Genomic DNA, 25549 nt, shown 5'->3' with positions numbered 1-25549 from the left:
AGGCAGTCGGGAAATCCTGGTGAGTGAATCCAGGTGAAAATCCTAGTGAGTGAAGCTAGGTGAATGGGAAGTCCTAACTGGGATGTTAGGCAGTGTGGAAAGTCCTGGTGAGTGAAGCCAGGCAGTGTGGAAAGTCCTGGTGAGTGAAGCCAGGCAGTGGGAAAGTCCTAACTGGGATGTTAGGCAATGTGGAAATCCTGGTGAGTGAAGCCAGGTGAAAGTCCTGGTGAGTGAAGCCAGGCAAGGGAAAATCCAGATGGATCAGGGATGATCGGACTTCTGGTGTTGGAAAGTCCAAGTAGGTCAAAGGGATTGACCGGACACTTGGCAGGGAGTTCTAGCAGGTCAAGGGAGTGACCAGATGTTAGGGATGAAGTACCAATAGGTCAAGGTTGACCGGATATTGGTTTGGAAGTCTTGGGACTTGGTTTGGGCCAAACCCAAGCTCTGGATCGGTCACCAAACCGATCCAGTGATACTTGTTTGCTCTGATCGGTCTGGTGACCGATCAGATACCGAACAGAAGCTCTCTGTTCGGTTACTGATCGGTCTGGTGACCGATCAGCAAGCGAACAGAGGCAAAAGAGAGGCAGGCTGATCGGTCCACAGACCGATCAGGCCATGTCCTGATCGGTCTGGGGACCGATCAGAGACGATGTCGCTGAGGTTGGGATCGGTCTGTGGACCGATCCAGCTGTGGCCTGATCGGTCCACAGACCGATCAGAGTACGCACAGAAGGTTCTGTGCACTGACTGATCGGTCTGGGGACCGATCAGCGCAGAGCCTGATCGGTCCACAGACCGATCAGGGTTCTAGCCGTTGCAACGCAACGGCTAGTTTCTTCGCTGTTTCTTCTTCGCAGGTATAAAGGAGACGAGGACATCTTCTGTGCTACTACTTCTTGCTCTTCTCTTCTGCTACAGAGCTGCTGTTCTGGTGCTTGAGCTTTGTTGAGCTCTTCTTCGCAAGCTTCGCGTGAGCTTCTTCCTTCGGCTGGGACTCCGACTGAGCTGCTGCTGTGGTTGGCGTCTGAGAAGCTGTTGCTTCTTCAACAGTCGACAAGAAGGCAAGGGTTGTTTACATTTGCTGTGTATTTACTTCTTGTTTCTCTTGTATTTGTACTCCTTATCTTGCTGTTGCAAGAAGTAGTTGTGGCGAGGTTTCTCCACCCATAAGGAGCTCATATTTAGCCGGTTCTCCGGGGACTCATCCACCGACGGATTGGTAGGCTTCGTCCACCTTACGGACACGCCGAGGAGTAGGAGTTCATCTCCGAACCTCGTTACATCGGTTTGTTTTTCTTCTCCTTAGTTTCTTCCTTGTATTTCCGCTGCGACTAACCCTAACTGTAGGAAGAACGCGAGAATTTGGGGCGGCTATTCACACCCCCCTCTCTAGCCGTACGAAAGATCCTAACACTAGTATCATGAACAAATCTCCAAGATGACTCTGTGGGTTATGAACTCACACTACTTTTGCTACTCTCACTCTGCTACCTAAGCAGCTGTGAATAACTCAACTACCTCTGAAATCCAAAATTCACTAACAATAGATCCTCCAACATCCGTAAAGGGTGCTCAAACTATCCATCAGTCTGAGGGTGAAACTCTATACTAAAGAAAAACTCCGAACCCAAAGTCTGCTAAAAACTCACTCAGAACCATGATGTGAAATCGCGGATCTCCATCCAATACAATACTCAAAGATATACCATAAGATCCGGTAATCTCTCTATAGTATAATCCTGCTACTCAATCCAAAAGAATCCGTCCTACAAACTGATTGCTAGGGAGCAAAGTCGTCACCCAACAATGATTATCCAAACCATCATATCCTCTCCATGTCCTAGATAATCCCACAACATGATCCGTCAAAACATGCTCCCAACTCCGCTCTAGTATCCAAATCAACGGAGACAATCCTACTAACATCTGATGTTCAACCTCCACTGGCTGACATACTTGACATCAAGCTATAATATCCGCGATGTCCTTTCTCATGTCGTTCCACCAATATGAATGCTCCAAGTCTCTGTATATTGGATGTCATTCGGATATACCACAAATCCAGATCGAGGGGTTTCCTGTAGTAACATCTCCTGGATAAGAAGTGACTCAGAAACACACATAAACACCCATGGGAATCAAAGAATCTCATTCTCATCACACGATAATTCGGTGACGGCTTTGGTCATGCTACATCGGAACTGCACCAAACCCCAGGTACAATACATCTGTGTAGAGTACATATCCGTCTACACTATAAAGTAATACTAAGACGGGTGCAGTTATCAGCTTCTCGTTTCAACTCCTGAAACTGATCTCGTAACCATCTTTCCAAGAAAGTTCTATTCCTTTCCTAAACAGTCCAGCCAACGACATAATGCTGAATAAACTCTCAATCAATCTCCGGTAATATCCAACCAGACCAAGAAAACTGAGAGTCTCGTGTATAGACTACGACTACTCCGAACTGGTAATAACCTCCAACTCCTGCGGATCCACTAATATCCCTCTACTAAAGACAACGTGTCCCAGAAATCTCGCAGAAAATAATCACAATACGCACTACTGAACTTCACATATAGATGTTCCCGTCGAAACATCTCTAGAACTATGCGAAGATAGTGTATGTGATCCTCCTCGGATCAGGAATATATCACAACATCGTCCATGAAGACAATGAAAAATGATCCAACACCCTAAGAATACCAAATTCATCATGTCCATAAAACATCTAGGGCACGGTATGCCTAAATGGTAACACCAAAGACTCATGTTATCCATACAATAAGCACACTCAACCGTAAGATCACTGACTACAAGTCTGAAATCTGATCATCAACCACAAATCACCAAATCCATAAATATCACACATGTGCTACTCCCCATATCGCTATCAACCTCAAACACCAAATAATAGATCATCAAACCAAATATCCACAAATAGATCATCAAAAGACAATCTATCACCACATCTGATCTCCCAATATCCACCAATCATAATCATCCTCACATCAATGAATCATACTAGATAGTCTCCTAAATAATGATAGAGTAAAAGAAAATCATCCAACCTTCAACACTCACTACCAACAAACTAAACGTACCCAAAAAGTCTGTCAAATCTCATCATCTCATCTTTTCTGATAATCAAATATCTACAGTAGAGGAATATCAAACCAAAGTATAAAAGGTCACTCTACTTCTTAACTGAGAGTCTATCCATCAAGAGGGTATCTCCACAACTCTCATACTCATCCTATAAATGTCCCTCGATAGATATTGATAAAAGATAGAATCCTCTGATCCGAGATATGGACTATAAGATCTGGTAGCATGATCACATGGTCCAAATCTTGAGCCGCCTGATAAGGACAACATTAGCCGAGTCGTCTAACTATTATCTTGTACCTCATCATACTGTGATTGCTCCACCCTAAGGTTCAGTAACCTCTAGTATCGAGCAATGAACACAAAGATTGAGGAACACTATAGCTAAATAGCTGGTCAAAATATCTGTCTACTCTATTCCTCGAAGATCATCATTTGAAATTATACCTAGTTACGGTCGGACCTCTTTGGTATAACTCAACTAACACCACTTCCTCCGCACCATTACAAGTCGTAGATCACTAGATACATCAATGATATCTAACTACACCCGATAGATCTATGAGTCAGGATATCCCATAGAGCAACGTTAGGCGAGTCTCATTGCCTTATAAACCACCATGCTACCGAAAGAGGTAGAGAACTACTCTCTCTCCAAAATACCTCAAATAAATCATTAAGTGATGACCGGATCCCCAAAAAGCATTCTCTGCTTCTTCCTTCACGTGGTACCGGGTCACGTAAAGATTAAGCAACTAACTTCAACTCTCCCACGTCAGTACAAATCATATATCCATATGTACCCTCCAACTTATATACCCTAGTAACAGCTGTATCCCATAAGTGTTAAGCAGAAAGCTTTACACTTTTCGACAATAATAGAGGTATCCTACCCGAATGTACCCCCCAAGTCATCCAACTAGGTACAGACGATCCATGGTCAAAATCCCCATGGATTAGGATACGTCAATCCTCTATAGACTGATCAAGCCGACAATGGTATACGATTAATTTAATCTTTTCTAAGTCAGTACAAGCCATGTACCCAAATGTGCTAAGGATATCTAACTAAGCACGTATAACCCAAAACAGAATCTCTAAAATAGAGTAAGCTGGTACTCTACTGATCGGAACTAACAGGAGCATAAAACCCACTAAGATAAGTCAAACCTCAACTACACCAGTCAACTAGGTAAATCAATCCTAAACTGACTGAACCAACAGGAATAAACCAATACTCTACTAACCGAATCAATATGAGTACACAGATACCCTCCACTATCCAGCTAATAATAACAGAGACTGGTATGTGACTATAAATCTCAACCAACTAGTAGTAACAGTAACTAACACAACTGGTAGTATGATATGAAGAATCCCCTGAGACTGTAATCCTTGATCTCCAGTAGATCAAACGTGATCAGTGATTGACCCAACACATGAAATGCATGCAACAAATAAATAGGCTGGTACTAACAAGAGAGTACTAACACATGTCATAACTATCAGAACAACCATGCATGTACTAACAGGAATGTAAGATAACAATATACAAACATACCTCCTATAGCTTGGAGATGTCCTGCTGCTGCCTGCTCCCAAAGTCTGAAAGTCACATCAAGAAAACTAAAATACGAAATCCGAAAACACGAATAGCAGGCATCGTACCTGCTCTGATACCACTAAATTTGTATCAGATAAATCTCAAAAATTCAAAACACATAGCAAGTATCGTATACCTACTCTGATACCAAAAATTGTCATGCCCCTAAAGGAGTCCCTGCCAGACAAAAATCTGACAGCATCTCCCCTGTACCGGTGACAATCTGAAACATCAATACATACAAAATATACATCAGCCACATACGGCTGGAATATATACACAACCACGCAGTTATAATCACAGCCCACACGGCTAGAATGAAACAATTACAACTACGTAGTTATATATAAAGCAGCCCACACGGCTGTATTAGAAACACAGCGGAAAAATTAAAAAAAAAACCACATAAACCAAATAAATACAATGCATGTCGGCACGGCTTAAACACTAATACAACACCAAAACCACAAGATAGCCACATGTCTAAACACAAATACAATGTCAAAAATAATTAAAGAATATACAAAAAGAAAACAAACACTAGGTGAAACCGTCTTCGGATGTGACGTAGGACCCGGCAGACAGGATACTCCGAGCGACACCAACCATCTACAAGCTACATGAAAACATAATTGTATAGATGTGGTGGTGAGTATAGGTAACTCAGCGGGTAATAGAAAAGACAGTGCACGGTCTACAAATAAAACATGGAAATCAAAAGTATACAGTCTCAGTAAGGAATAAAGAACATGATCATACTATCATAATCAATGCACCTAAACATATCTGATATAATATCCTGATATATAAACTGTACAAACCACAACTAACATAATGATGGATACATACCCAATCTGGAATCGACACATGGTACAATGATCAGTAAACTCACCGGATCTGCAACAAACATACCCGTGACACCTGTGCAATATAAATACGACTGCATATACATGTAAAATAAATTACATGTATGCAGCATGACAACCATATGCAACAATCATATCTCAAACAAGTGCAACAAATCACAACCACATGCGACTAGTATCTACTAGTCATGTATGCAAATATATATCCACAGATGCACCGCGCATCATATGCAAATGTGTATGCATGCTCCATGGTCACCCCCGCCACCTCTCCAGACACCACGACCCCGGTATGGCCGAGAGGCTTGGGTCCGTGACAAACCTAACAAGCCTCACGCACGTAACAGCTATAAAGCGACTGAGGCGACAGTATACTATGTAGTTATCTAACTACATAGCTAAGGGTCCCTGACCACTCACAACTCAAGCCCCCTGACTACTGTACCCTCAAGATCCACTACTCCAGAGTGGTCGAGGCTAACAGAGTAAAAACATTGAGCAGCTGAGTAAGCGCGACAGGACATGGCATAGCTCCACTCCTCAGCTACCACTCTCCATCAGTGGTCAAATGAACAGCTATAAAAGACTGACGATCCTCTCAACCACAAGGGTGACAATAATCGCCAGATGGAATGAATGATGAACATGATATATATATAATCATGATACCAATACTGTCATCATCAATGCAACCTCCAAACCACATAAGCACTCCACAACATGAATATAATCGTCATGATAAATCCACACATCCCACCAAACACATGTACACAACTACATACGTATAATCAACCAAAAATCTCCAATAATCCCACTGGACACATATGCACAGAACATAAATACAATCAACATGTATCCTCCAATAATAAACACATCAGACACGTGTATAAACCACAAACATACAATCAACACAACTCCTCCAAAAGTACATAACCAAACACGTGTGTACATACAATATGCAAATGTATGGTCAACATGATGACTCCTAAAACACATACCAAGCTACGTACAATCCACATTATATGCAAAATCAGCATGGTAAATCCAACCACTCGATAATCCCTACAATACATACTCTACACGCGTAATCACAGCAGAGTAGAAATCAAGAGTAGAGACTATATATGATATAACTAGGACATCTCAAAGATCAACCATAAGTATCAAGCAGGAAGGCAACCAACAAATACGATATAAGGAAAAGCAGCCTAATCCATCACATAAAACCATGCACTAAGCTCAATAAAAAATCTACATAGAGCCAAGGAAGAAATACCCGCCTTTAAAAAGTCTCGTATCTAACAGAACCACCCTACGACACGTGGTACATCCTCGATCAAGGTCCTATATCATATAATGTATCAAAGTATATACATATACTACGATGTATAAATCATGCATCAAAAGAAATAACTATCCTTAACGCATTAACTAATCATAATTAATGCCCCCTTCTATTTATTAAATTAAAGCTACTTCTCCTTTTATGATTAAAGTGGAATCACTCTAACATTCCATAATCAATTAGATTAGGTTCTAGTATGATTCACCTTTAACTTTCCACCCAAACTCATAGTTTCCAATCCAAAATCCCTAATCTAATATCAACAGGGAATACAGCAATACCCACCACTAAATCTAAGCAAGAACAAAACTCAACAACCTATTAGAAAATCTAAACCTAATTTAGCGACATACAAATGAGAAAATACCCAAGGTACATCACTGGAAAAACACTTACCTTAAGATGAAGCAGCTAATCCAGTAGCTCACAACATTATGATTCCTGTCCATAAGCTACAAGCACACACACACACACCTATCCTTCCAAGAATCAATCCATAATCCAATCATACAGCAAAGGATTTGCTGACACCCTAATTCATAGTACAAAACTCACCTCAACAGTCCCTTCCATCCTCTCCCGTGATCTCCACAGCTTCAAGAAGTGAAGATGCAGTGATCGGCAGCAGGGAAATCCACTAATCCCTTGATCTGATGCCCTCCTCCAATCTAAAACAAGAAGAACATCACAAAGTAGCAAACCTTTGAATCCGTTAGAGTCCAGAGGATGCTTACCTAACCTGATCGTCCGACTCAATCCTTTTGATGGAAAGACACAGAGCATGCACCAAGGATCAGACCCAGGAAGAGGATTGAAGTAGGTCCATTGGCTAGGGGGCGACGCGATCCCAATCTCGTTGTGCCCTAAATCAGATCCCACTGATCGCGCGCAAGAACCGACTGAGGAAGCGATCACACCTCCGGAGATGGCTTGAATATCTTCAGTACCTTCAAGATCCAGCGACTTTCCTCTGGTGACGCGTTGAAGCCTAGCTCGCAGGTGGAGGACGCCCTCCGTCGGCGTCGGATCGTCAGTGAGAGAGAAATCGAGAGGGAGAGGAAGAAGGATCAGCAACTCGCTCCATCCTCAAAGCTCCTGTCACGCCCCAGAGGAGTCCCTGTCCGAGAAAATTTCAGCAGCATCTCCCCTGTACGGCGGACAATCAAAAATTTTCTACAAGCACTAAATACTCAGCCACAGGCGGCTGGAATCATAACAATAATAAAAATCAATCACCACGCAGTTTAGATATATATTCAGCCTCTGGCTGACACAACCACGCAGTAATAATACTCTGACTCAAAAACCACCCTACTCAACTACACTCGTAAAGCTCAAAACCGACGAACTCACCTCTTCTGCCATCCAGGCAGGCATGTAGTAGAAATAAAACCAAATCCAAACCCATCAATATAATAAAATCTATATCATGTCCATAAGCAAATAATCCAGAACATAACGAGTTCAAACAGTCTAGAACAGAAAGAAACCAAAGAAAACCAAACATATCCTGAAGGTCTGCAGGACCAACACTATGTGCAGTGAGGACTAGCGACTGGAACTCCCTCCTGACAGTATCAACCTGAAAATATCAACAATGGAGGCGGGGTGAGTCCAACACTCAGCAGGTACAGTTGATATGCAAAGTAAAGAAACAACACCTAGCACTAATCATGCGTCCCTCGATAAGAAAGATAAAATGCATCTGAAGTAAACAGGAGAATCAGTACTAACCAGTCCTGAGTATAAGGTCAAAACAGTCCGAGTGGTATAGGAATCATATGCATGTCAAACATAGGTATCAAACAATATGCAGCAGATATAAAAGAAACACAAACACAAGAAATAAATGCATCATGCATATGATGCCAATGATGCGCCCTGGTCACCCCGACGCTCGATCATCTCATAAAAAGTGAGGCCGAGTGGGTAGTGCTGTGTGCACTCTGTCGTCACTACTCCTGATGAGTGACCGAGTGGCCGGGATGCTGTCGGAGTACACCTATCCTCCTACCCCAAATCATAGATGGGGGAGCACAATGCTCTCAACTCCCGGTACTCAAAGACGGGGAGGAATCCCTGTCGGATAACACGTTGGGTCACACTACCCATGAGCGGACCAACGGTGCCTAACAGAGTCCCTGCTGCAACACACTCAGCTTGAATCGACCACTAACCATTGAGTGGTGGTGTGTGCAGATCCATGTAACTGGCGATGTGCTCAACAATAATGGAGCGGACTATCGCACAGCATGCAATCATGCAAATGGTGCATGGCACTAACCACAAGAATATCCTGACCTAATCCACATATACATAAAAATGCATCATAGGTCAACGAATCCAAAACAATCCAAAGGTATACAGAAGGTATAAAACCTAGGTCCTGAACATGGTCAAGCATGGCATATCACTACCCCTATAAGCATGTATAAACAGGCAAAATATACCTGAGATGCAAAACCAATCAATCAATCAAGCATGTAAGATTTGGGTAGTGATTAACCGAAACATATAAGAAACACAATTAATGCAACATGTTAATTTAATTACTAAGCATATCAAATGACATAAGTCAAAAGTACCCGCCTCCGTTAAAATGGTCCAAATCTGACTCCGAGATACTCGTCTCGCATCAAAGTCCTGTGATATCAAACATACATTTTTATTTAGCTACAAACTAAACGAATAGCTAAATAAAAATCCTTAAGAATAATTTAGGGAAAAACCCTAAACCATAATCTCGACCTTCCTAAATTAAATCCAACAATTAACTAGGATTAATTTTCTTTAACCCTAATCATAACATTAGATTAAAAATCTAAAATTAATCCAATCTACCAATTCCCAACATAAACCTAATCAATCTACACAAAGCTCAAAACCCTAAACCTTACCTCAATCCACAATTCAAATGACTGCAGTGAAAGGTTGCTTGCTGCTGAAAATCCCTCCGCACTACCAGGATCAAAATAAAATCCACAACAACAATTAAATACCCTATACTATCAATTAGGGCAGCACCCATAACACTGTAAATCTGAGCCTCAAACCAAAAATACCTAAATTTCCTTACCTATCTCGTAGCTGTGCTTGTTGATCCACCACAAAGAAGGATTGATCTATAACAAAGAAGAATATCCAAGCTCTGATCTTAAAGATCACTGCTCGGAAGGAAGGAGGCGCCGGCGGCTAGCTAGGGCACGAGCACAGCAGAGAAGAAACTCGTCGTCGATGCTGCTCCGTGCGGCATCGGCTCTGTGGTGGCGGCAGAGGAGAGGAGAAGAGAAGAAGGTGGTTGGGCGGCGGTGCTAGGGCACGGCGACGGCGGCCGACGCTGAGAAACCGGTACCGGCAGTGGCGTCGGGCTGAGTCTAGGGCACAGGCCGGAGATCGGCGGTGGCAGAGTCGCCGGCGGCTAGGGCTTCGGCAGCAGAGGGATTAAGGCTGCCGGCGTTCGGGAAGAAGCAACCGCCAGCCGGCGGTTAGGGCCAGCGTCGGGCGCGAGAGAAGAAGAAGGGCTTTCGGTGAGGATGAGAGTAATCGGCGAGGATGAGAGGAAATAAAGTAAAATTAGATAATAAATAAGAAAAGGAAAAGAGATAAATAAATAAATCTTTTCCTCTCTTAAATGGGTAGCCCAAACAGGCTTTCTCGGGGCCCCGTTTTTATCCCCGTGAACTCGTCCGTACAAGCTCCGAAAAATTCTCGAAAAATGTCCAAAAATTTCGGAAAATTCCCTTATTCATATCCGCCTATTTCCGGTATTTTACAGCTCCGGTGGTTGCTTTGCGCTGGCGACACCGAGAGGGGAAGGAGGAATCGCCGATCGTCGATCGCATGGGAATCGGGGAATGCGAAGAACAGAGGAAGAAATGGGGAAAAGAAGAGGATCACGGCGTTTTCAAAGCTAGGTTACTGTAGCATTAACCTAGGTTAGCCTAATTAAAACCTAAGTCGAATCCTAATCAATTCCCACTTAATTTTGAGTATTCCAAACAGGCCTCCATTGTACCCCGAATTCATCCCCTCAAAACGGGTCATATGGACTCCATTTAAATCCCGAAAAATTTCTAAAAATTCCTGAAAAATCCAATAAGATTTTTCATCTAATAACATTTATAATTAAATTTTACAATATCTTACAGAAGGCTCCCAAAATCAATAAACAACAAAATAAAAAACTCAAAAATAGAGACGAAAGGAATCAGTAATGATAGGTCAAATAGTGTAGGCGAAGGTTATCCTAGCTACATACCTAGGAGGAGACGAAGGTTCTCCTACCTGTGTAACTGGAAGGAGGTGGAGGTTGGAGGTGGTGGATGGAGGCTCGTCAGTGACAGTGTGTCCGTGGAAGCGATGACACATCAGCTCGATGAACACTTCCACTAGCAGAATCGGGAAATAGCGGGCTGACATGTAAGGTAAGGTTAGCAGAGGGAGATGAATAACGGGAATGTGAAATTTTGGGTTGAGTGTGAGGGAGGGAAGTTAATATAAAGGCTCATTTATATTATTAATGTTATAATTTATTTAATTTTTATTTAATAAAATAATATTTTAAAAATTGGGAATGTAAATTATGTTAAAGTAATGAAAATTTTGATTAAAATTTTGAAATACGGAGAAAAGTGTTAGGTTATAAAATTTGATGTGGATTTGATTAAAATATTATTTAATTGATTTTAATTCAATTTTTTATAAATGTAAAAAATATTAATATTATATACTATAAATTTTAATATTATATACCATTAATATTATAACTATTTTTTAAAATAGAATTAAATAAAAATAATAACAATCAAAAAATGAACTTGTTAATAAGAATGACATTTTTTAACTTGAATTATAAAGGTGTCAACTAGTCAATAACTTTCGTTTAGCATTGAGATAATAGGAGGTCCAATTCCAATTGATGCTCAGAAACAACTTCAAATATTGTTGTATGACAAACATTGTTATGTATCAGTAGAAAACATCAGTTACAACAAACATATATATTTAGAAACTTAAGAAAATATATACTCTTGATTATTAGATGCATTACAAAGAAAATATATACCCTTGATTATAAGGTTATTTTGTATTAATTAAAAGATCGATTAATTTTTTTTAACTACCTATAATCTTGTTAACGAAACATATTCAAAAATTTCCAAACTAAGTTTTTCCCCACCTAAACCTACAATCTCATTGAATTTGATTTTTGAAACTACACATCTAAATTTCAGTGCAGAAACTGATACTGCACATAATCAAGCTGAATATAAATTTTTGATAAATTATTTTGATACCTATAATTTGATTTCTGATACTGTACATCTTATAAATTGTTTTGATTTCTGAAACTGCACATCTGAATATAAAGGCTCACTGATGTTATATATAAAAAGAAATAATCAGGCTTGCAACTTCTAAGAAATTGAATATCTGATTTCCTGAAATCAGAAATAATTGTCCTAAAGTCCATGTGCCAATTCTTATTACAGCTTCTGACCAGTAACTATTTAGATTTAAGCTCCAGCCATTTTAGTAGTAAATGACATCTTGCAAAATTCTTCATGACTCAAGCCTAAAACTTCCTTAAATATCAAATTCTGAAACTGAGGTCTGAAGTGTTGGATCGAAAAGAATTTAGATATTTTCATAATAGCATGATATTGTCCACTTTGGGCCTAGACCCTCATGACTTTGCTCTTGGGCTCTCCCCAAAAGGCCTCATGCCAATGGAGATATCTTTTCTCTTATAAACTCATGATCTTTCCCATGTGTTTTCAATATGGGACTATGTTTGCAACCTTGCAACCCCAACAATCCCCCCCTCAAACAAAGGACCATAGGCTTCCCACATCCGATCCTCGACCCACCAGGTCTTCCTGCCCCTCGGTCCACCCGACCTACTAGGACTTCCTTGCCTAGTCGCAACTAGGACTTCCTGCCTGGTGTCTGGTCATCTTGATCCGAACATAAGAGCCCTCACTTTCTTTGTTCGAGGTCAATATTGTACACACATGGCTCAATCAGACCATAGCTCTTGTGCACAGTCGGCGGTTAAACCTTCTGGCAGTTCGGGCTCTGATACCAATTGTTGGATCGAAAAGAATTTAGATATTTCCACAATAGCATGATATTGTCCACTTTGGGCCTAGACCCTCATGGCTTTGCTCTTGGGCTCTCCCCAAAAGGCCTCATGCCAATGGAGATATCTTTTCTCTTATAAACCCATGATCTTTCCCATGTGTTTCTAATATGGGACTATGTTTGCAACCTTGCAACCCCAACATGAAGCGCAGATGTCTAGAAATTAGCTTCATTTTTGAAACTCTTTGGCATGGTTGTCAAATCTGATTTCTAAAATTGATCTTGGAACCTGATTTCTGAGTTGTTGAAATACAGAATTTAATTTTAGCTTTGAGTTTTCTTAGCTTATGTGGAGAGCATTATAAGATTCTGAAAGGAAGTACTATGTTACATCAATTGATAACATATAAAAAGAAAAAAAAAACTGAATCGGCAAAACTAGAAAATAGAAAGAAATGACACTAACAGAATCCTATTTTGTGTCAATTCCTGATGTTATTCCTGAATCATTCAAGTGCCAAATGAAACCCTCTACCAAGCTTAATTCTTATGGTTAAAGGTAAGAATCACTTTAAGTTCAAACTAAGAAACTGAAATAAAACTCAGCAAAATACCTTCATTTCAGTTCTAGAATTCTGATTTCCAAGTGATTACAACTTAGTTAATGGTGAGTTCATCTCAGCATATATTCTCATTTAGCACTGAAATAACAGAACATTGAATTCTAGTTACTGCTGACTAGAAACAACACTTGGATTTGGTATCAAACAATTTTTTTCTTTTCTAAAACATATTCAGATTGGAACCAATTGTATGGGTGAAGAACCAATTAAGATTGGAGTAACTCAACAGTAACCAATTCAGGAAATAAGATTTTAATTCACACTAAAAAAAAGTGCTTCAAGAATTGAAACTACAAAGGATTTGATGAAGAACAATCACCATATATCAATGAGAAAGCACATGTTTTCATTTAGATTTCTTTATGATCAATAACTTGTAACTAGCACTTGGCATACAACCTATAAGAGCTAACAAATGAAGTGTAGCTTCATGTTCTTTTTTTTAAGTAGCAATTCCCTTTTGCCATCTTTATTTGCACTCACAATACATTAGTAACAATTCCTATTGATAGAGCTTTAAATTTTAAAGATAGTTTCAACATAATGAAAGAAAACACAAAAAGCAACCAAAGCTTTTATCATCTATTTCATTGTTCACAACTGAAAGAACATCAACTACTGAGCCCTCTACATCAATTCTAATTAATTCATCATCTACTCTATTTACATCAACTAATATCGATTCCATATTAGAAAAATTATTATGAATAAAATGCATTGTATCCATATCATCTTCATTGCCCATGTTCTATGTATCTCTTGGTGTGTGATGAATGGCACAGTACCAATCCTCCTCTTTTGGATCACAAACATAATAAACAATTTGAGCTTATGTAGCTAAAATAAAAGGTTCATATTCCTCACATTCTCCTGTATGTATCAAGCGTGAAAAATTCAGCATTGAAAATTTAAATGGATCAATTTTGAAAGCTATAGTAGTGTTAACCCAATCGCATCGAAAAAAAATAATTCACCACGACCACCATAATCAAGTGAGATGACATTAGTTAGTCGACCATAATAGATTGACTGGTGATCATCATTATCATGCATCACTTGCATTATGACCCCACTATTTTGCACTTTTTTTATTTTTTTCTGATTCAACTGTGTGAAATGCAAAACCATTTATGTTGAACCCATGATAACTAAATGCTACTAGATTTGGACCATGTGAAATCACCCTAATATCCGTTCATTTACTCGATCAACCTATAAGGTACACATATAATTTTTAAAGTTAAAAAGTAACAAGTCTATTTATTATAAATTTGTGAAATAAAATAAATCACATATATTACTTACTCATCTTGCAAATCATTCTGGAAATTGCATTCTAAAAATGTCATCCAATTGAGAATTACTTGGGTGATGACCATATCTATGTCTTCTCTTTAGTTCATTTTTTATTTCACTGTTCAATGTCAACACTAATATATAATTAGAAAAAATTATTCTTCATAAAATAGTCAAACTTTATGTAAAAAAAAATAGTATTACTTACTCACAATATGGTTGCAACATCATACAATTAGAGAGAATATATCTATGATCTTGAGTTAGAGTTTTGTCATCCAAGGTAATTACTTGAAGACTTTTTGTTGGTCGCCCTACTTGTGGAAACATTGGGAGTGTGAAAAACTCAACATTTGGTGTCTCTTTATGTTGTGTTCCATAATTGTTTAATGAGTTGTTACCGTCTATATAATGAGAACAAAATACAACACATTCATCTGCTAAATATGCCTCTGTAATATTGCCCTCTAGTCGTGCTTTATTTCTAACAAAACTTTTAAATTTTTCCAGATATCTTTCTATTGGATACATCCATCGATAATGTACAGGACCAACAATTCTTGCTTCATATGCTAAATGTACCACTAAATAAACCATTATTGTGAAAAATGATGGTGGAAATATTCTCGCTAATTGATATAAAGCCATAACAACCCCTTCTTTAGCCTTCTGTAATTCTTCTTCTCATAGGAACTTTGTACACACTGTTCTAAAATATTAACACAAAATAATAAGTGGAGCAATTACTTTTTTTGACAACACGCGACGAAGAACAATTGGAAGGAACTGTTCCATCATGATATAACAATCATGGCTTTTCAATCTCATAATCCTACAATGTCCAACATCCACACACTTTGAAATATTAGATGACATACCATCAGGGACATAAATATCTTTCAATACTGAACAAAATATCTATTTTTCATCTTTACACATAGAGTAACATGGAGGTGGAAAATACTCTCTACCATCTGATTGTGTTCGGGGTCATAATTGTTTCATAATACCCTAAATCTTTAAATCTTTATGTGCGGCATAATTATCTTTGCTCTTGTTGGAATCATCTAAAAGTGTTCCAATAATGTTGTCACAAACATTTTTTTCAATATGCATAGGGTCCAATTATGTCGAATCAAATTAAATTTCTATTATGGCAAGCTAAAAAATATGCTTTGTTTTCTCCACATTTGTTCAATTGACCCTGTTTTTATTCTCACGAATGGTTTTGATGCATTACTCTTACAAAAAACCACATTCTTGTTTAAGGTCATTCATAGAACGTCAGATCCAGACAATGGTGCCAAATCTAACTCGCATTGTTCTGGTTTTCCATAACTTGACATTGTTCGAAATTTTGAATTTAGTGGTAGAAAATGACGATGCCCTCTAAACGACCACTTTTTTCCATGTTTTAGGTACACTGCATCTGTCATATCAGCACAAGTTGGACATGCATTCTTGGCATATGTATTCCATCCAGACAAACAACTCAAATTGGAAAATCACTGATTGTCTAAAGTAAAGCAACATGCATTTGAAACATTTCTTTGTCACAAGCATCATATGTGGCAACCCCATTTTCCCACAAATCTTTCAATTCAGTCAATAGGGGACGTAAATATATATCGATATCATTTCTAGGTGATTTTGGACCTGCAATAAGGGTGGATAAAATAATAGAATGAGGCTTCATGCATTCCCAAGGCGGCAAATTGTAAGGCATCAAGATAATAGGCTAAGTACTATGTGAAGTGCTGTGATTTTTAAATGGATTAAACCCATCAGCGATGAGTCCCAAGCGTACATTTCTAGGATCAAACACAAATTCACAATGACGTTTATCAAATTCCTTCCATGCTCGAGAATCAACTGGAAGCCTTAGATTTCCATCCCAAATACGTTTTTTGAAATGCCACTGCATATTTTCAGACGTCTTGGATGGCATAAATATGTTGGGTTTTTCGGGCCGCAAAAACCTCTTTTTGCGTTGCGGAAACCCCGAAACCCCCGCCACCGGATCCGTGCGAAGAATAAAAGTAGTAAAACTTCGAGTATGATTTTTCTAAGCCTAGATCTACAAGATAAGATCTTTTACCCTTGATGCGAAGCCCTTCGCAATCCCGCTCGTCCAAGGTTCATCGCCGGATCTCGAGAGTATCAAAATAGATACTCCTCTATGTGTATCCACACGAAGGGAAGATGGAGAAACCTAACAAAAGGTGTGCTAGCACCCTTTGAAAGATTCGGCCAAAGAGGAGGAGAGGGAGAGAGGAAAGAGCTTTGGTCTTCAATTAATTTGAAATTCAAAATTTAATTTTAATTAATTTGAAATTCGAATTTTAATTTTAATTAATTTTAAGTAATTTGAAAATTAATTTAATTCTTATTCATCTCACCCGATCTAGATTATCAATCAGGGAATCCTATAATTTTTTGAGATGAATTAGATTTTATTACAGAGTTTGGTTTAACTTGTGTTAGATTCAGGTTTAGCTTTGGTCTCAACAAATAGACATTCTTCGGATAAACTTCTAAGCTTGGTGAGTCACTTGGACGTCATTAGAAGTAACCAACCTTTCGAGGTTTTCCGAATAGTCCTATCCACGGAGCTTAGTACTAAACCTTGGTCTAACTAGTTAGGATCCATTTAAAGGTAGCTTCGGTTGGTTCCACTTGGCCAAATGCACCAGATTGAAGCCATATCTTTCTAGACATGCGATGCCCAAGCTTTCTCAACGTACTATCATAAAAAAACGTCACCAGTACCATGATTCAAGTTAAACTTGAACCCTCTTTAACTAGTCCTAATTACCCTGTTGGGTAGGTTGGTTAGGGTTACCCTGTCGGGTAGGTTAGTTTTGGAGGTGTCAGCTATTCTGGAGTCTCCTCCTGAATTATTGGCCATTAATTTAAGATTTTTGTATAATTAGAGTTAGTTAAGTTTTAATGTTTAGTTTGTAATTTAAATTTAAGTTTTTAATTTTGAATTAATTAAATTGGTCAAATTATCTTTCTTTAAGAGAGTGTTATTTGAATTTTCTTTCAATTTCAATTTTATTGGGTTAATTGAATTATCTTTCTTTAATAGCTTATTTTTAAAGTTTAAGTTTTTATTTATTTTTAAATTTGAATTAACTAAACTGTTTGAATTATATTTTCTTAACGGTTTATCTTTTAGTTTTTTATTAATTGTTAATTTTGAAATTTCTAGATTATTTTTGTTTAATTTGTTATCTTTAACATTTAATTTTAAGTTTGTTAAATTTTGTTTTGATTTTATCAAAGTGTTTGATTTTATATTTTCTTTGCCTTTTAAATTGATATGGTTAATTGAATTAGTTAGATTAGTTTTATCTTTAAAGTTTAAATTTTTATTAATTAAATTATCTTGGTTTTGGATAGCATTTTCTAGACTGATTTTATCTTGATTATTAAATATTTTATCAAGGTATTTGTTGATTTTATCCATTTTCTCATTTTTAGCATTTAAATTCAAATTTATTTTAATATTTGACTTATTTATGTCTAAATGCTCACCTAATTTTAAATTTTCTGAACTAATTAAATTATTTGAATTGATTTGGTCATTGTTCTGTTTGACCAAGTCAAGGTTGATGTCAAATTGATCAGAGTCCTGATTGACTTGATCAGAGTCTAGATTATTTTGTGATTTTGAATTTAAGTCATTTAAATCTAGATTATCATGCACCATACTTGGACTAATTTCATACTTATCATCATGCTGATTATTTAAACTACTATTAGCAGGGGTATTTTGGTAAAAATTACTAACCTTGAGCGCAACTCCTAATTCAGTAGGCTTCTCCATTGGATTTGACTCGAGTCCATATTTGACTTTAACTTGATCTTCTAGCTCCATCGGCGTTTCATGAAGCTTGATCAACTGGGTCCACAGCTCATATGCATTCTTGTACTTTTCTAATCTGCATAAAATATTGTTAGGTAAAACATTACAAATAATGTTACTTACCTTTTTGTTCAGTTCCGAGTTTTGAGAAGGTTTCCTCAAAATTAACATATAATCGATGTCTACGCTTCCTAAGAAGCATTCCATTAATCGCTTCCAGTAGTTGAAGTCTTCATGATCGTATGGTGGTGGTTCGTGGGGGTTCCGTCCTTCTTGAAGAGTCATAATTTCTTGCACACAGAGAAACAAACAAAAGATCCCAAGACTTGGTCTTGGATTAGCAGTGCTGGAAAAAAATAATATTTCACTATTTTCGAAAAAACTAATAAAATATTATTAAAATATTAATAAAAAAATATTATTTCAAATTTTTGAAAATGTAATATCTTGTCAATACTACGCAATGGCGAAGAGATGGTGATGTAATTTTCAAAAATATTTTTGGAGGGAAAAAACGAAAGGCGTAAGGTTTTATTTTAAAGACAAACGATATCTAATTTTTCTTTCAAAAAGTCCCCCCTTTGCCTGATTGGTGGTTGCACCAAATCAGAGCGGTACCTGCTCTGATACCACTTGTAGGACCGTTAGATTCGATAGAGGGGGGGTGAATATCGATTAAAAAAAAAGACGAGTAAAAATACACAGCGGAAAAGTAAATGAACATAGTTATTTTTACTTCGTTCGGAGCCTGTGACGACTCCTACTCGAAGGCCCGTGGTCCTTGACCACTTTCGTTGGCCAATTCACTAGCAATTCGGAATAATGATTACAAAAAATAGTACAATGAATGCTAATGAAAATGAAAAACAAATACCGACAATAAAGACAAGAAAGGAGCGTAGTGTCGGAGCTTTGTTAGCGTCGCAGAAGTGCAGAGCAGTGGAAGACTTTTCTTTTCGTTGTTGTTCTGAAGCTCTCCTCTGACCCTTCTTTTATATGAGGCTCGGGGCACCCTGGTGAGAAGTGGCAAATCCAACCAGTGAGCTCCAAGTGGCGACGCGCGATCAGGATGAAATTTCCCTCCCGGGCAAACGTTAGTCCGGAGGCAAATTTACCCTGCAACACAAATTGTTAGTAAAAGCAAAGTGAGTATGAATTAGCAAAAAGGAGTATGACTTAGATTCCGTCTTTCCGAGACCAGAATCTAGTCACGATCTCGACTTAGATATCCGAAATGGAGTTAAGTCGGATCGACGCCTAATGTTCCCTTTCCGGGAACGCGTCCTCGCAGTCACTCCCCTCCAGTGACTTACCTCACTTACCTGCCAAACGTCCGGTCAGCCCGTCGACCCGTCTGGACTTCTCGTCAAGCGTCCGGTCAGCCCGTCGACCCGCTTGGACTTCTCGCCAGCTATCCGGTCAGCCCGTCGACCTAGCTGGACTTCTCGCCAAGCGTCCGGTCAGCCCGTCGACCCGCTTGGACTTATCGCCAGCTATCCGGTCAGCCCGTCGACCTAGCTGGACTTCGTGCCAGACATCCGGTCATCCCGTCGACCTGTCTGGACTTCTCCTGCACACTCGATCAAAGTGTTAGACAACAACAGACTAACTTAACCTGATTTGTCATTCATCAAAACCTGGGTTAAATCGTTAGTGCTAACCGCACCAACAATTATGATCTTGTATAATTAGTTTTTCTCCATAAAAATTTCAGATGTAATAATCTTATAAGATACCATTTATCATCAGATGTTCATGTACTGTCTCGCGATCATGAGAAATCTAATAAATAAAATTTCATAGAATTCAACAATCTTAAAATACAATTCCTAAATATAAAATTTCAAATATATAAATAGAAGGATTTCAAAAGAAAAAAAATCATATATGCTAATGGCCATATGAGAAATCTATGATACCGTTAAACTTAGAGGGAAAAAAATATGAAAATGAAGCTTAGCATCATTGATAAGTTGTAAGTAAAATACAACAATAAATTTGAAAAATAATATGAATAACTTAGACAAAAAAAACAAACAAATTAAGGGATTCAATGGACAAATTTACAAATCTACTACCCCAACACAAATCCTAATCAATTACAATCTTACTTAAAAAAATTGTTACCATGCAAAAACTAAACTGAGATTACCTCGAGAAATAAAATCAAAGGCGGTTTATGAAGAGGATGTGGAAAGATAATGCTAGAGTGGAATTAATCTGATGGGTCGCTGGAATAGAGAGGGCCACTAGAATAGAGAGGGTATTGGAACAATTAAGGTCACTAGAATATAAACGGGTGCTGGAATTGTGAAAATAATACAAGATTTGATCATGGGTTTTTTTTAATCTTGTATGCGACCTTTAGAAGCGATCTTAAACCACTTCTAAAACAAATCTATAGAATCGGTTTCTAAAACCACTAATATATGTGGCCAACAGCAATGGTTTAATAACTGCTTCTAAAAAAAGATCTACTAAACCAGTTTTAGAAGCAATTTAGTTGGACCGATTATATTGGTTCTGCTTTTACAACCACTTTATCAACTGCTGCTAATTTTCTGATCCTAATTTCCAATGTTTTTATAGTGAACCCCTAGTTCTCTTGAGGATGTTAAACCTATCTGTGTCACTTGATTATCAAGCATTTTCATGTGCTTTTCAGAATTTTCCATCCTTTAATTAAGTCGCTTGAGGTCATTTTTTATCTCTAACTACATAGCTAGAATTTCCTCAAGCAATTTTTCTATTCGGGATGGCTAATACTTGGGTTGTTGATATTGTGATGGATAGCCTTGTTGTTGCGCTATTTGATAACTTTGACATTTCTCAATGTGTTACCCTTGATTTTGGTTATTTTTATAGAAGAAGTTGAGATGATTCTTCCAACCTAGATTATATGTATTGGAGTATGGGTTATCTTTGTTGGTTGCTACTCGGAATACCGTTCTAGTTCCCCTATATAAAAATTTTGTACAAGCATAGAACTTTTCCTAGCTACCCATGTGCTCTACTGAAGTTCTACTTGGATTACAAACAATGCTTAACATTATTAATCCAAGTTACTCTTCAGAAGTTAAACTTGGATTGGAAACGATACTTAACATTTTTACTCCAAGTTTAACCGATGTGATCTTCCTAAGTTAAACCATACTACAGAAGTTAATTAAATATCTATTTCAAAGATCGGCTTCCAGGTTAAACATGGCGAGGCACTAGGCCTTCTTGGGTATGGGATCATCCACCACTTCCTAGACAAAGCCTTTCAAAGAAATCGGATATTTAACTTCTTATAGTAAACTAGGTTTAACTACAGAGACCTCAATAGAAGCAAAATATCGAAACATGAAATTGAAACACAAAATCGATAACAAAAATGATAACATAAAATCGATAGCCTCTTGTGTTTGGTTTTACAAGATCTATACAAAGAATATGAACTAGTTATGATGTGGAAATAAATAACTAGTTATACCTTTCTTTATAGCTAAAGACCTCTTGATCTTCTGTTGTATTCCTCTCCTTTTCTTATACGTTGTATGGGCAAGGATCTACTAAGATGGAATCCACCCGAACCACTTCTTCTCCTCCAAGACTTTTGAACCACCAAGAGATGCCAAAATAGGAAACTCCTTCTCTTCTTCTTCTCCTCCAAGTAGTCCGGCCACCAAGAGATCTCCAACGCTTGATGTCGCCAGCCCTTATGTTTCCTTTCCTCCAAGCAAGCCGTCGGCCCTCAAGGAAGGAAAACAAAGGGAAGGGAAGAGGAGCCGGCCACCAAAGAAATAGAAGAGGAGAAAGCCTAGGTTACCTTATATGAAGGCACCCTCTACCTCTCTTTTATAATCCTTGGTCATGGCAAACAAGGAAAGTTTTAAACATAATTAAAACTTCCTTATTTGTGGCCTCCCTTTAAAAGGAAATTTTAATAACAATTAAAATTTCTCTCTTTTAAATTTCCTATTGTACATGGCAATAAAGGAAAGTTTTAAAATTAATCTCTCTCTTTTAAAACATGTAGACAACTATAAAAAAAGGAAAGATTAATTAAAACTTCTCCTTTTAAATCATGGTTACAAAAAAAGGAAAGTTTAATCAAAAATTAAAATCTCTCTTTTAAACATTATAGATAACTACAAATAAGGAAAGATTTTAATAAAATAAAATCTATCTTTAATTTTTTATAGATAACTATAAAAGGAAAGATTTTAAAATTTTAAAACTCTTTTTTAAAACCATGAGGATGGCTATAAAAGGAAATTGAAATCTTTCTTTTATCCATTGTAGATAACTATAAAAAAGGAAAGATTTTAACAAAATAAAATCCTCTTTTAACCATTGTAGATAACTATAAATAAGGAAGGATTTTAACAAAATTTTATTTTTTTTAAAAAAAAAAACAAAACTTCCTTTTCCTTTTCTAGTGGTCAGCCCCTAGCTTGGGCACCAAACTTGGTCGGCCACCTCTTGGCTTCCAAGCCCATGCTTGGCCAGCCCTCTTGCACCAAGCAAGGATGTGGCCATCCCATTACTTGGATAAGAAGTGGACTTTATGGATACAAGAATTTATAGAGGCTACAACAGGGATTGAGAGGAGAAATTGGTTTTGGTCTCCCGATGAGCTTGAGCTTCCTGTGTTCGCCCCAAACACCCAACTCAAGTTTATCAATAATAACTCATACCACTAAAGAGTTATTATTGAACTACCATACCAATCCTAAATTACATTATGGGCTCCTTCTTATCATGAGTGCATTAATCTCCCTGTGTTTAAGATATCGAATGTCCATTAATTAAATGAGTTACTGACAACTTAATTAATAGCAAGCTCCAAGAGTAGTATCACTCAACTTCATTGCCATGCCGGACTAGGTCTACCTGCAGGGTTTACATGACAATCCTTATGAGCTCCTCAAGGGGGCATTATAAACCTAGATTACTAGGACACAGTTTCCTTCTATAATCAACAACACACCATATAAATAATATTATTTCTCAACTTATCGGGCCTATTGATTTAATGAACTAAATCTCACCCTTTGATAAATTAAAGAAATAAATATTAAGTATGCATTCTTATTATTATATCATGATTAAGAGAACGTACTTCTATAATAACAGAGGTCCTGTTCTTTTTTACAGTCTGTATAAAAAGAACAACCTCAAATGGTCCTGCTCAATACATTCAGAGTGTACTAGTATAATTTTATAGTCAAGATAAACTAATATCAAATTATACTACAATCATTCTAATGGTTTGTCTCATTCCATCTTGGTTGTGAGCAACTTTTAATAATTTATAAGGAACTGATAATATAATCTTCTGTGTGACACCACATGCCATGTTATCTATAATATAAATTAAATGGACAACTACATTTAACACAAATGCAGACATTTGATCAATGTGATTCTTATAAATGTTTATACAAAAGCTAGACTTTTAGTATACATCCTAACAATTTTGCCATGTGATGAAGTTGTCGATAGAATCACATTATTCAATTTGAGCTAATTAAGCATAGATAGCTACAAGTGGGCAAGATTCTTGACCATGTTCCGTGCTTCCACATGATTTATATACTCCTACAATTGCGTTCGCTGTATTAGTCCCCATTGATTCAAGCTTCTTTATTAAGGCATCCATTTTTACTGATATTAGACTTAAAGCATCAACATCATATTTACCGGGTACCTTTGTAACACCCGTAAATTTTCTCTATTCAAAAAGGGCAAAAAGAACTAGAAGAAGAGAAAAAGAAATAAAAATATATTTAAAAATGGCCTTGGGCAGGATTTAAACCAAGACCTCTTATATATGATTGGTTAGAGTTTCCATTAGGGTGGTGGTAAAGCATCACATTAGAAGTAGGTAACAATTGATTATAAGTAGATTTTGTGTGAGGAGATGCTTCAACTTCCACTTAGTATAAAAGGGAAAGGAAGAGATGAAAACCTAACTTTTCATCTCCCCTTCTCCTCTTCTTTCCCTAGCCGAATTTCTTCTTCCTCTCTTTGAATTTTCAGCCAAGAAACCTAAGGCTCCAAATCTTGAAGCTTTCCAAGGGCGGGATCTAAGGAGAGGGTTCCTTCCAAGGATGTAGTACGTGGGGGGAAGGTATCTTGGAGATTTCAGCGTTCAAGAGAGAATTTGTCTTCCCTACACCCTAGAATTGTAAGACTTAGCGAAAGGATGTAAGTACCTCTCACCTGCAGTATAAGTTGTTTCATTTGTGCATGTAAGAACTTCCTTGTTGTAGTTGGGATAGTTATATGCATAGTTAAGAAGTAAGCATGTACACATGTTAGAGAAGTAAACATGTTTAAAAGTTACAGGCAATGAGATGTAAAATGCCCTCTAAGTTTGGGATTAAGAGAATGTGAGTACCTTGAACTGCTTCCCATGAAGTTTTGGGACTAAGAAGCAAATTCAGTGCCTTAAGGTGCTTCCCTATAAGTGAGGGAGATTTAGCGCACATAAAGTGTTTGTTTAAATGACAAGTATGTGCAAAGTATAAGAAAGTAATATTTAAATAAAGTATTTTACTTTTAATTGGCATGTACTGTACACAAGGTCCATGGGTGGGCTCCCAAAGCGCCCCTAGGCCCCTAGATCACCTAGTAGTACCTTAATAGGCTTGGGATTAGCTACCTCGGATCTTATTAAGGATGCGCGTAAAGTGGTACATTGTCGGGCCCAAAGCAAGTTGAATATTATGTTCACTAGTTATGTAATATAAAGTTTTC

Source organism: Zingiber officinale, chromosome 3B (genome assembly GCF_018446385.1).
Source record: "Zingiber officinale cultivar Zhangliang chromosome 3B, Zo_v1.1, whole genome shotgun sequence".
Classification (NCBI taxonomy): Eukaryota; Viridiplantae; Streptophyta; class Magnoliopsida; order Zingiberales; family Zingiberaceae; genus Zingiber; species Zingiber officinale.
This window is presented reverse-complemented; position numbering follows the sequence as displayed.